The sequence below is a fragment of the Budorcas taxicolor genome, chromosome 1 (assembly GCF_023091745.1).
Source record: "Budorcas taxicolor isolate Tak-1 chromosome 1, Takin1.1, whole genome shotgun sequence".
Lineage (NCBI taxonomy): Eukaryota > Metazoa > Chordata > Mammalia > Artiodactyla > Bovidae > Budorcas > Budorcas taxicolor.
This window is the reverse complement of record NC_068910.1, coordinates 74,989,371-75,002,748: the sequence shown is the minus strand read 5'-3', so window position 1 is coordinate 75,002,748 and position 13,378 is coordinate 74,989,371. Positions and strand designations below refer to the sequence as shown.

At 37.0% G+C, this 13,378-nt stretch overlaps 1 protein-coding gene across 5 annotated transcripts in view; it reads right to left on the bottom strand.

Annotated features, from left to right (window-relative positions):
- APP (amyloid beta precursor protein) overlaps positions 1 to 13,378 on the bottom strand; it is a 312,932-nt gene that overhangs the window by 125,852 nt on the left and 173,702 nt on the right. The window lies entirely within an intron of this gene.

Sequence of the window (13,378 nt, the reverse complement as noted above, 5' to 3'; positions counted from 1 at the left end):
GGAAGGGCAAATATATGAAGACAAAATAGTTTGGTTTCGTAACAAATCACCTGCTTCATGTTAACAGTAAAATAAAATGAAACAATGACAGAAGTATAGAAATCTACTAAATATGCTATCTTTAATATTTCAAATAAATGTTGAATTATCTGCCTAAGCATTCAATCCATTAATAATGAAAATGGCTGAGCTCAATGCTGTTTTATAACAATTTTACTTTTCAGTCTGATTAAGTTATTCCTACAATTTTAATATTACAATAGGGTGAAACAGCATGAAGCTAAGTTATTAGAATCCATCTTACAGTCTGTTGACGAATAAGTAGGCAAATTTGTGTTTGACTTTTATAGATGAAAATTTTACAAGTCAATATATTAAAAAACAAGTTATTTTTTAAGAGTGTATTTTTTGCAACAACATGTCCTTTCAATGGGAAAGAGAATTTATAATGTGCTTGCAAATAGTAATAAAAAACCATGTCCAACAGAAAATTCCTCTAATCAAGCAATAGTCATCAGATATTTATTACCTACTAATCATATTTTACTAAATAGAGGCATGTAAAATTAGGCAAGCAAATTTGAACTAAATACTTATGACATATCTCACTTAAGCCCCAAATATGGGTTGAAATATATAAACAAATGATGGGAACAGCTGCGCATGGTAATAAAATCACTGACTCAGTATGATATGACGGGAGCCAATTTGTCATAAAGTCTCTAGAAGATATCTGTAGTTGGCTTGCCTTCTACTGAATTGTGTTTATTCTCTAAGGCTACCCAGTACATGTGTCATTCCAATTATATCCAATCCGATTCTCACGTTCCTCCATGATGAAAGATTAGTTATAAAAATGCCACTTGGAAAAATATTTGTGAAGTGTTAGACTAACCATACTCTTGCTGTTGAGCATTCACAAAAGGACACTGCTATCTGTCCTTTGTTTCCCGTTTATTATGGGAATAAACTTATTTGTCATCAAGCTGCATGGTTCCTCTGAAGAACAGCACAGAATTACAAGAAGCTCTAAACTCTGATCAGACAAGAGCCCATGTCCTTTGCTGGAAATAAGAGGAAATTATTTTTCTTCTTTGACTTAGAGGCAGGTATGCTGGGAAATCTGATTGTGTGTCCAGAAAAACAGAAAAATTAAACACTCTGTTTTATAGTGTTTGTCAATTTCTGGGGTGTGCATACTCCCACCATTGGTACTGCAAGCCACCAATGGCTGTGGCTCACAAAATTCCTCAATATTTTAATAATCAGCTTGTACAGGCTAGCAGGAGTTGGTTATATCGCATCATGAGAGAAAATGGGCACAGACGAAACTAGGAGCAATTATGTAGGTCCAAAAATTGTAAGGATTCGCTAATTTGCTTGCTCATGAGAGTTGGAATTTTACAACTTTGCTCAGTAAGTAGACATAACAGGATCCTTTCGTACTTGGTGACATTTGATAATGTAGTAAGAACGATGACACCATAGTAAGGATGGTTTCACCATTATAGATAAGGTTGGTTTCACCATTATAGATAAGGATGGTTTCACCATTACAGATAAGGATGGTTTCACCATTACAGATAAGGATGGTTTCACCATTACAGATAAGGATGGTTTCACCATTATAGATAAGGATGGTTTCACCATTATAGACAAGGATGGTTTCACCATTACAGATAAGGATGGTTTCACTATTACAGATAAGGATGGTTTCACTATTACAGATAAGGATGGTTTCACCATTACAGATAAGGATGGTTTCACCATTACAGATAAGGATGGTTTCACTATTATAGATAAGGTTGGTTTCACCATTATAGATAAGGATGGTTTCACTATTATAGATAAGGTTGGTTTCACCATTATAGATAAGGATGGTTTCACTATTACAGATAAGGATGGTTTCACTATTATAGATAAGGATGGTTTCACCATTACAGATAAGGATGGTTTCACCATTACAGATAAGGATGGTTTCACTATTACAGATAAGGATGGTTTCACCATTATAGATAAGGATGGTTTCACCATTACAGATAAGGATGGTTTCACCATTATAGATAAGGTTGGTTTCACCATTATAGATAAGGATGGTTTCACTATTACAGATAAGGATGGTTTCACTATTATAGATAAGGTTGGTTTCACTATTACAGATAAGGATGGTTTCACCATTATAGACAAGGATGGTTTCACTATTATAGATAATGTTGGTTTTCTTTTTCGGTTTCTTATTCTTTGTCTCAATCTGAATCTGCACAGTATGGGGGACTATCATGCTACTGGAGACTGTTCCTCAAAGTGGAGGCAGCCAATGAACCAGTAGGATCAGCATCACTTGGGATTCAGGATCCATCCCAGACCCACTGTCTCTGAATCTAAGCTTAAGAAGCACTTCAGGTCACATTAATGTTGGAGAAACACCATGACCAACTGTAACCTTTATGTGCAGTTAAAATGCCAGATGTGGGAGAAGGAAATGGCAACCCACTTCAGTATTCTTGCCTGGAAAAGTTCATGGGCAGAGGAGCCTGGCAGGCTGTAGTCCATAGGGTTACATGACTAAGCATGCATGCATGAGGGTGGAAGGAGATGGGTTGGTAGCAATAAACTGGTAGAACTAAAAAAAAAAAAGTCAGAAGTTTATATATATATATATGTAAAAAATGTCAAAAGTATATATATACTTATATATGACATACTTTAATAGTTATTTAATAGTTATATATATATACTTTTTAAATGTCAAAAATTATATTTTTTGACATTTAAAAAGTATATATATATAACTTAAAGTATGTTTTATATATATGTGTGTATATATGTATGTGTGTATATATATATGTGTATATATATATATATATGTGTGTGTATATATATATACACGATTCAACCACTTTTCAAAAGGATCAGAGGGAAAGGATCAGTAAAAAGTTGCATAGGTTTTCACTTATTAAAAGAAGTGTAGATATATTTGGGAAATGAGGGGTAAACACACTTTGATAGTTAAAATATTCAAATGTACACATATATAAAATCTTAAGAAATTATCGTTACATATTTCTTTTCCTCTGAAGTTCTATCTTGTGCAAAATTAAAGCAGCTTCAATACTTCTGCCTTAAATTGAACACCAATACAGTATTCTTCTTATTCATATTTAAGTCTATGAAAACTTAAACTCAGAAACCCAAATTTAAGTGATTTTGTTCTTATAGTTTGTCAGAACATTAGAATATCAAAAAAGTTTTTATTTTTATTGGGGAAAAATAATGAAGAAAGCTGACATAAGACTGAAGATCACTGAGCTTGGAATCTGCTTCCACTGCGTCCCTTCTCTGGAAGAGAGAATTATATGACATTTCTGTTACTGTAAGAAAAGGATGTTTCTAGATATGAGAGTCAAGGGTTGGGAGGATAGTCCTTTTCTGGGGGAGACCAAGTGTGTCCATCTTGCCATGTTAACTTGTTCCTATCATGGTACCCGGCAGGGAAGAGTGGCTGGGTGGCTTCCAGCTGAAAACAGCAGTGTCCCTGCTTGCTCAATTGATGCTAACCTCCATTTGTTATTTTATAACAGGGTACCAGGCAAGAGTGAGTTTCTTTAGGAAGAATAAAAAACAAAACCAGGAAGGCAGTTTTTCTTTATCTCTCACTGCCTACATGGCACATCTGTATGTGTAATATTTAAAAAATAATAACTGTATGTTGATTTGTCTCTAAATATAAACTATGAGACTATACATGACACATCTTATCAAATATCTGTTTTTATTTTACTAAATGAGTACTTAACTTTTTTTAGCATATATTTTGTTTATTTTACTTTTTCTTCTCAAATTAAATGTTCACTGCTACCTACAATGGGCAAAGCACAGAGTCAGGTGTCATGACTTACATTAACATGAGACACAGTATCGCAGGGGTTTTTCTCTGCTCATATGTTTAGAGCCAGAGAAGGCAATGGCACCCCACTCCAGTACTCTTGCCTGGCAAATCCCATGGACGGAGGAGCCTGGTGGGCTGCAGTCCATGGGGTTGCTAGGAGTCAGACATGACTGAGCGACTTCCCTTTCACTTTTCACTTTCATGCATTGGAGAAGGAAACGGCAACCCACTCCAGTGTTCTTGCTTGTAGAATCCCAGGGATGGGGGAGCCTGGTGGGCTGCCGTCTATGGGGTCGCACAGAGTCAGACATGACTGAAGTGACTTAGCAGCAACAGCAGCATGTTTAAAGCCAGAGCTCACTGTCGATCTCAATATCAAAGCTCAGTGATTTGCAACCAGAAAGACTGTGCTTCTTATCATCTCCCAAGGGACATGTATCAAGGGCTAGAGATGCACTGCTGGTCATTACACCTCGGGGGACCCACAGGAGAAGCCAGGGATCTTGCTAAACATCCTACAATGAACAAGACAATCTCCACAACAAAGAACTGTCCGGCTTAAAACATTAATAATGCTGAGATCGAGAAACCCTGCCATAGCCCAAGCAAACACCAGGACTCATGCTGCGTTTTAGGGATTTTGCCCAATCGTTTGACCAAAGCTACTATGTAGCAGTCAGCAACACCTCAGAAATCCTGGGTAACAAATGCTAGTAAATTCCAGAAGAGAGATCCTCATGAGAATTAGCCAGCAAGGTCTTCCTTTGCTTCTATTAATAACACGACATATTAGGACTTTAATTTCATGTGCAAGTAGTGTGAAATTCCTGTCTATATTCTGTTCTCAGAAATTATATCCAACAAAAGCATAAGTGAATTTAAGGGAAAGAGATAAACCCATCCTCATAGTTAACACCAGCACTGTCTTACTATTATTAACTCAATATAGTACACTTTTTAACAAAGTGCACTATTTTTACCTCCTTTTATTGTTTCAAGAGTCTCCTAGTTTTTAAAATTTGCGCTGCTATCTTGAAGGCCAAGGGGTTTTCCTGAACATTGTTTTTAAGTGAAGTGTAGTTGATGGTCCTTATTGGTTATCTATTTTATATAGTAGTGTGTATGTGTTAATCCCAAACTCCTAATTTATCCTTCCTCCCTGTCTACGCCTTTTGCCTTTGGTGTGGCAAAGTCTATATTGTATATAAGTTCATTCATATCTTTTTAATTTAGATTCCACATATAGGTGATATCATATGAAATTTATCCTTGTCTGGATTACTTCACTTAGTTTGATATCTTGTTTGGTTTCCTTCACTTAGTTTGATAATGTCTAGGTCCTTCCATGTTCCTGCAAATGGCATTATTCAGCAATATACGAATCACTGAACATCGTTTTTATATGATATTTGTTCAGCTTTGCCTCTTCTTGACTTCTTACTCTTCCACTAATAGAATCACAAAAGGTCAAATGTCAGAAGAGGTGATAAATTTTTAGGGGGACAAAGAAACAGGTGTTTAGACTGAAATCCATCCTGCTTAAAAACTCCAGAAAGCCTTTTTCTACAAGGGAACTAAAGATTTCCATTAAAACACACAATTGTCACCTGCCCAAAGAATTAGAGCCTCTAGTTAATGGAACATGTGGATTTAGCTGAAAATGACATGTATGTTTAAATGCTCTGTTCTCTCATTTGCTGGATTCTTTCACTATGTTTGATTTTTTTTTAATTGCATATGCTGTGTGTGAAAACATATACAATTGTCAACATTTGTGTATTTTTTGAACAGCAACTGATTTGGGGGAAAAAACATAAGAAAGACTAGCATTTAAAAAAAACCTAGATTCTGGCCTTTAATTGAATTGGGCTGGAAGTTTTGTTTCTACTTTTAAGAAATTTAGACATAATTGTGTTAAAATACCTTCAGCTGATTATTTCCTTTTCTAACATTGTATTACAGAATCTTGACACAAATAAAAGTGTAGAAGGTAAAACTAAGCACTATTAGCCATGTAAAATTTCAAGCAAAATCAAGTTCAAAAACAGAACTTTCTGCGTGGCAATGAAGATATATTAAACGACTGACTTCTACATTCCACATTGTTACTAAAAAATTATATATGTAAACACATCACATGCAGTCTTTGATATGGTTCTGTTTCTCACATTTTAAGTAAATTATCTGAGTGAGTTTTCTAAATTGGGACCATGAAATGGCATGGAAAGAAGCTTGTTAATGCCATGCTTCACTCTGCCTTCACCAAAGCATATATCAAACAACCTGAAAATCAGTGGCTGCAGTGCCATGGGGCACAAAATAATAGGCTGCCACCTGTCACATCTCTGCCCTGTGTGGATACTAGTTTTCTCAAAGTCATGAAAAGGATGCTACGTGCTGGTCCAGGAACAGGAGTGGAGCTTACTTGTCTGTGGTCCTAACAGAGAAGGGTAAAGTCTTCCTCAAAAGGGAGCCCTGCTTTTAAACCCATAAGGGAGTTTTATTTTCATTTTGGGCTAGTGTGCTGCTATGAGAACCTCAACAAAAGTATGTGAGTATATTTCCATGTCTGCAGCAAGTCAAGCTCAGGGTCTTCTCTAAACTTTATGAAAAGTTAAATAGAAACAATAAAAAAGAATCCTACTAGTGAATGATGGGATACCTTGCAAGTGGCACATTCATGATAGACAGGTAACATGGGAGACGTGAAAATTAGGTCAACCTAAGATATTAAGATGGTAAAGCGTCTGCCTACAATGCGGGAGACCCGGGTTCAATCCATGGGTTGGAAGATCTCCTGGAGAAGGAAATGGCAACCCACTCCAGTACTCTTGCTTGGAAAATCCCATGGACAGAGGAGCCTGGTGGGCTACAGTCCATGGGGTCGCAAAGAGTCGGACATGACTGAGCGACTTCACTTTCAAGATAATAATACAAGCCGTTCTGCTTTATGTATGGTACTTCTCAGATTTGTTCTATAAAAAAATCACTCAGATGACAACTTCTTGGCAATGCTGTAGGTGAAGCTTCTGTCTCTAGGCTGGGCACTTTCCTTCCCCTGGGCTGCCAAAGTTTCTCCCCAGTCAGGTCAGAGAGGCTGGTTTCTCCTGAATAGTGAGAGTATACAGCTCTGGTTGGAAGCAACCTGAGCAAGCCACCTTCATATCCCTGTGTTCTCAAGAACTGGTGTAATGCCCAGTTCCTAGGAGTGCCTAGTCTATGTTGGTGGAATGCACAGCAGCAAATCACACGATGCTTCTCAGAGATGAACAGTAACCAGAGGGAGAAGAACAGTAATTTAATTCTGTGGAGGTCAAGTCACTCAGCCCAAGGCAAGCAACATTTAGATCACACTTTCAAACTTCATCATCGAATGGTATGCTTAAATTGTCTCCTCTGTCCATTTAATAGATGAACTTCCAAGAGGTTTAAAATACCCTCAAGAAATGAAACTCCACCTTGAAATGTAATGGCATTTAAAACTATCTTGATTCAATTTTCAGCCAGACATAAAATTGAACTGCAGATATTTAAATATATAATATAGTCACAAAAGGTAATTTAATCAAGAAACCAAGTTTAAGCTGTTTTCTCCTTAATATATGCCCATAAATAACAGCTCTATTATACAATAGAAATGGATACATCTCATTGATGCATTTTATAATGCAGAAAGACAGTCTGTTGGGTTACCTCTGGCATTCCTAATTAGGAATAAGAGTTAGTTCTCTGGGGATCGAGATGATACACAGAACCAGGGCAACTACAGTTGTTATTGTTCAGTTACTAAGTCATGTCTGACCCTTTGTGACCCCATGGACTGTAGCCTGCCAGGCTCCTCTGTCCTCCAACTATGGTGGCCTAGGTTAGTTGAGCACTTACTGTCTACCAGGAACAGTGCTAAGTGTTTCCTGTGAATTACTTCATTTAATCCTCACAAAATGGTTAAAACTAGGTGGGTATTATGAAATCTCATTTTTCAAGAGGGAAGCAATGAGGTATAGAGATTATTTCACTGATACAAATTTACACAGTCTGTAGGTTGTAAATCCAGGCTTTGACTCTAAGCAGCCTTTCCTTGTAAAACATACTGAAAATTTAGAATATGCCAGGCATTATATGGTGAATGCTTAGCATGGATCATCTAGAGTAATCATGTAAAAAACATGCAACACCATAACAGCATCTATAAAACATACATGAAAAAACAGACTCACCGAGGGTATCTTGGTGGGGCCCAAGATCATAAAATTATTAAAAAATTTCCTCTTTAAACACTTCACTAGTTTATCTCTACGCATAATGAAACCACCTTAATGAAATTAACGTGGAATGGTGATATCTGAAATATAACAACTTCCTAGTATGTTTCTAACGATCAGTATCGGAAGTTTCCTATAAAGGCCTGGATAGTAAATGTTTTCAGCTTTTCAGGCCACATGGCATCTTTTGCGACTACTCAACTCTGCCTCTGTAACATGAAAGAAGCCCCAGATAACATGTAAATAAATGGGATTGGCTGTATCCTAATAAAACCTTTGTTTAGAAAATTGGTGACAGTCCATATTTAGCCTGTGGCCATAGTTTAATGTAAAAATAAAATAAAATGACACTATTATTATATAAATAAGCATTCTAAAAGTTAGGAAATACTCAAAGTGAAACAATACCAAGATGAACCCCTGCCTAGAACAAAGCAACACACATTTACAAGGGAACACAGGTTAAATTGAACTATTGTGTATTTATAAACAAAAGGAAAAAGGAAAAAAAAGAAAAAAAACATTGGGTGGTAAAAAATACTCTGGTCCATCTAAGCCTAAATCCTGGCTTCACCATTTATCAGCTTTGTGATTATGGACAAGGTTTAAAAAAATTTCTCTCGGCTTTATTTGCCTTGGCTTTAAATGGGAAATAAAAATTCTACCACTCAGCACATTACAAGGGTTAAAAGACAGAATCCCTGCCCTAAAGGCATGGGGAATGGTGATCCTGCAAACAAGAAATTCCAGCGTGATCAGCCACGACACAGTAACAGCCAGCTCCCCATCACACCTGCTACAGCAGCAAAGTGCCGAGCCATCAGCAGAGGTGTGATAAATGTGTACTTGCTGAATCGGTGAACATACAGAAAAAACCAGAGTTACTCTGGATGAACAAAACCGGCTAGCTAAATCATAGACTATGCCATTCATTACAACACCCACATCTAATCAGAGCTTGGGCTTCCCAGTGGTAAAGAATCAGCCTGCCAATGCAGCAGACATGGATTCAATCCCTGGGTCAGAGAGATCCCCTACAATACAAAATAGCAACCCACTCCAGTCTTCTTGCCTGGAAAATTACACGGACAGAGAAGCCTGGAGGGCTACAGTCCATGGGATCAAAAAGACTCGGACTTGACTGAGCACACAGCACACACACTTGAGGATTCATGGTTGAGTCACAGTGTACCCTGATGTCGTAGCTTTATGAAATGCAATCACTTCTCAAAACACAGAAAATTAGGAGCAAGTGTCTACATATACTAGGGATTTCCTGGTGCACTACTGCTGTATGCAAATTGGTATTGGCTTATTCCACTAGATCAAAACAATAGATCCTAAAGTCAAATAGGTGTGCTCACTTCTCAACAATCCCTTTCTCCTTTGGAATCAGTTAACAGAATCAGAATCAGAACTGGCATCTTCTGCTTTGATATCAATGATTCTAATACAATATGGCTGAAAATTTTATGACTATGTTGAAATGTCCTAACATTTTTCTTCCCTCTGCCTATTTCTTTCAAATTGTAATGGGTTACAAAACTACTGAGCTTTTTTATGAAGCACATTAAAGACTCATACTAGCAGCAATGTGTTGGTAATGAAGAATGTTCATTATTAAGTATGGTTGTAAATCATATTTTCTCTCGGGCACTGAAACATTAACATTGGAAACGAGATGGTAAGCCTCTTTTCAATCTCTTTTCTTTGCAAGTCATTTCCAACTTTTATTGTCAGTGGAGGAGCCAGCTATATGTTATTAGAGTTTTACAAAGTTAGCAGTCAGCTACGGCATTGACACCGTTCATCAGGAAAGAGCTGTGACTCACTTCCTATACCAATGGGGTGGAGGGAATGGCAGGAAACTGGTCGTTTTAATATGACCATCAAAATCTTCTACTTCTTTATCAGAATTAGTTGGGAACACAGAAAACTCTGACATGGATGCAATATATACCATTAACATGTTTCTCCTCTTTCCCAGAAAGACTTGCCTAAATCACAACTTTTGTCTTCCCTGGTGGCTCAGAGGGAAAAGCATCTCCCTGCAATGCGGGGGGTTTGATCCCTGGGTTGGGAAGATCCCCTGGAGAAGGAAATGGCAACCCACTCCAGTACTCTTGCCTGGAAAACCCCATGGACAGAGGAGCCTAGTAGACTACAGTCCATGGGGTCGCAAAGAGTCGGATGCGACTGAGCGACTTCACTTCCACTTTCAGCTTTTGTCTACTTCAGGAGTCTTGAATGGAAGGATAGATTCCCATTAAAGGCTCTTCTAGTTCTAGTGTTAATAATCGGTACTTCTAAATGGTCAGGTATTTGCTTCAAGAAGGCCACTGTTAATGCTGTTCTTGACATCAGCATTATTAACTTATCTTTTAAGGTTAGTTTCTTTTATTTTTTTAATCTTTAGCCTGGAGATTTTTTTTTCTAAAGTTCTTTTTAAATTGTAGTTGTCTTTCTATAAAAAAATACAAGAATGTATATGCCCTCTATTTCTATTTAATATCTAATAATGCTACATTTAGAGCAAAACTGAAGCAAAAAGAACTGGAATTATTCAGAATGTAATAAGACCATCTTATCTCAAGAGAATTCTGTCTGGGTCTGGAATTTGGCGTAAGTTTTTGTGGCATTCTCTCATATACTGCATAAATTATGTCACTTACTGCTTACCCATCCCGTCAATAGCAGTAGTATAAAAACAAAAATCTCTTCCTTGTTTTTACTAGAAAAATCCTCACCACATAATAGGTCCTGAACTGATTACACTCAGTCAATACCAACATTTGCCAGCCTGGCATTAAAGGTCTCCACATTTAAGTCCCAACTTAGCCTCCTGTAACCCTCTTATGGAAGATTTACCCAGTCTGCTTTAATTGGACTGGCCTTATCTCCCAAGCATGCCATGTACCTTCTCAAGGCACCGTATCGGTTTGGCAAAGAATCCGCCTGCAATGCGGGAGCCCTGGGTTCGATCCCTGGGTTGGGAAGATCCCCTGGAGAAGGGAAAGGCTACACACTCCAGTATTCTGGCCTGGAGAATTCCATGGACTGTATAGTCTACGGGGTCGCAAAGAGTTGGACACGGCCGACTGACTTTCACTCAATGACCCTAAAGTAGGGTGCAAGACAATCTATTGGTAGTTCCACCACCAGCCCTTCTAGCCTGCCTTCAAATGCCATCTTTTTCATAGCTCCATCCCTGATCATTCTTCTGTACTGTGAAGTAGGCTGTGGGCTCATACTTTTTACAACACAGACTCTGTATTTTTTTGACTTATGTTTCCTACTAGACTTTCACATCCATGAGGGTCAGCTCTCCTGTGTGTTCTCATCGTATAACTGATCCACTGAGCCCAGTAAAATGGCTTATTCAAAAGAGGTACTCCAAAAATGAATGTTGATTAGGTGGACAATAATTATTATGCCAGCAGCTATCCTGGTGGAGAGCACAAGAATTTGAGTCCCACAGCAGAATACTAGCTGCTGTAATTTGTAGTCACACATCCTTTTTTTGTTCACATATAAATTGCTTTATTCTGTTTAATAATTGTAAAATATTCCAAAGTATGGCATATAATAATTCTTTAGCCAAAATCGTATTAAAAACTTTTAGGTTGTTTACAGTCTTTGTTGTTTCAAATAGTGCTCAATAAATATCTATGTATATTTGCCATTTTTGAATTGCTAGATTGGGATTCACACTTTTTACTTCTGAAATGCATTGCTAAATTGTATTACATTGTTTAAGAGCCATGTCTTTTGTCCTGTGAATTGTCTCTCTTTATTTTTTATTGGATTCTTTGAGTCTGTTTTTTCTTTTTTTCATGGTATATCTTCTAAAGTAAAGTAAAATATAGTATACCTTTAAAACTAAACCAATTTACAACCCTGAAACATAGATTATAGGAATAAAGACACTAAAATATATCTTATGATATTTCTGTAGCCATTTTAACTAGTAGAAGGCTGTAGGGCCTCCAGTTAATTTAAAAGTCTAATAGGTATGCTTCAATAAAGCTGATTAAAATTCCCTTGTACCTGAATCAGTGATTAGTATCTATGAACAGTCCTATTTATCTTAAATGTATACTCACAGGTTGATCAGTGTAAACCTGAAAAGAATGTGTTATCAAACAATTATCAGGAGCAAAAGAAAAAGAAGCCCTGAAAAATCCATCTTTCCGTGCTAGGAAAACAGAAGCTAACAAGTTCATGTAGCTAGATCTACACAGATGGTCCTAAGAGGTACACGGAAAATGTCCTGAAAAACAGTGCCTCAAACAAAATGCGCATTTATGTAAATGAACATCTACTTACGTGCTAAACTGAAGAAGTTGTCATTACTAGGGAATTACAAAGTTAAGCGATCTATTTGGTATTCTATGTATATTTTAAGAGAATAAGTGACATTGTAATAGATTTTAAGATAACTCTGAGTATTCAATTCAGAATAATCTCACTTTTAAGAGCTATAAGTTAAAGAAATGCAGAACTTCAAAACTACTATGTTAAGTGAAAGAAGCCAGCCACAAAAGACCATGTATGACCCCACTTATATTAAAAGTCTAGAAAAGGCCAATCTCTAGAGACACAAAGAAGGTTAATGGTTGCTGAGGGCTGGAGGTAAGAACAAGGATTCACGGTGAAGGGGTGTGAGGACTGCAGTGATGAAAATGTTCTAAGGTTGGATTTTGTGATGTTTTCACAATCTGGTACGTTTATTAATGCCACTGAATTATACACCTCTGCACTTAAGATGAATGAATTTTATATGTAAATTATTCTTCAGCAAAGTTATAAAAAATGCAGTGAAGGGAAGATGACATACTACAGTGATCGTTAGGAATCTATGTGAAGCAAAACGAGTAGCCTCTTTTAAGCTCCAATTTAACAATGGAGCAGAAAGCATTTTACTTTAATAAAAGTGACCATAATGTTGTAGCATTTGTGGACAGACTTTAAAAGTACCTGCAATGCATTAAAACAATAGTTCTGTCTGTACTCATTCAATCTAATCTTAGGACCATCTTTTACTATTTGCAAAACAAACATATGCCCTTTAAGAAAGGCAACTCAACAATTCACTACTTTTCACTGTTTACTGTAAACTGAAACTTGCTTTTATTTCAGGGAGACAAAAAGGGGGTCTTCTAATTCGTTCTGTATAGAACATTTCCAATAGAAGCATTAATTAACCAGAAAAACACAGTCTAAGATC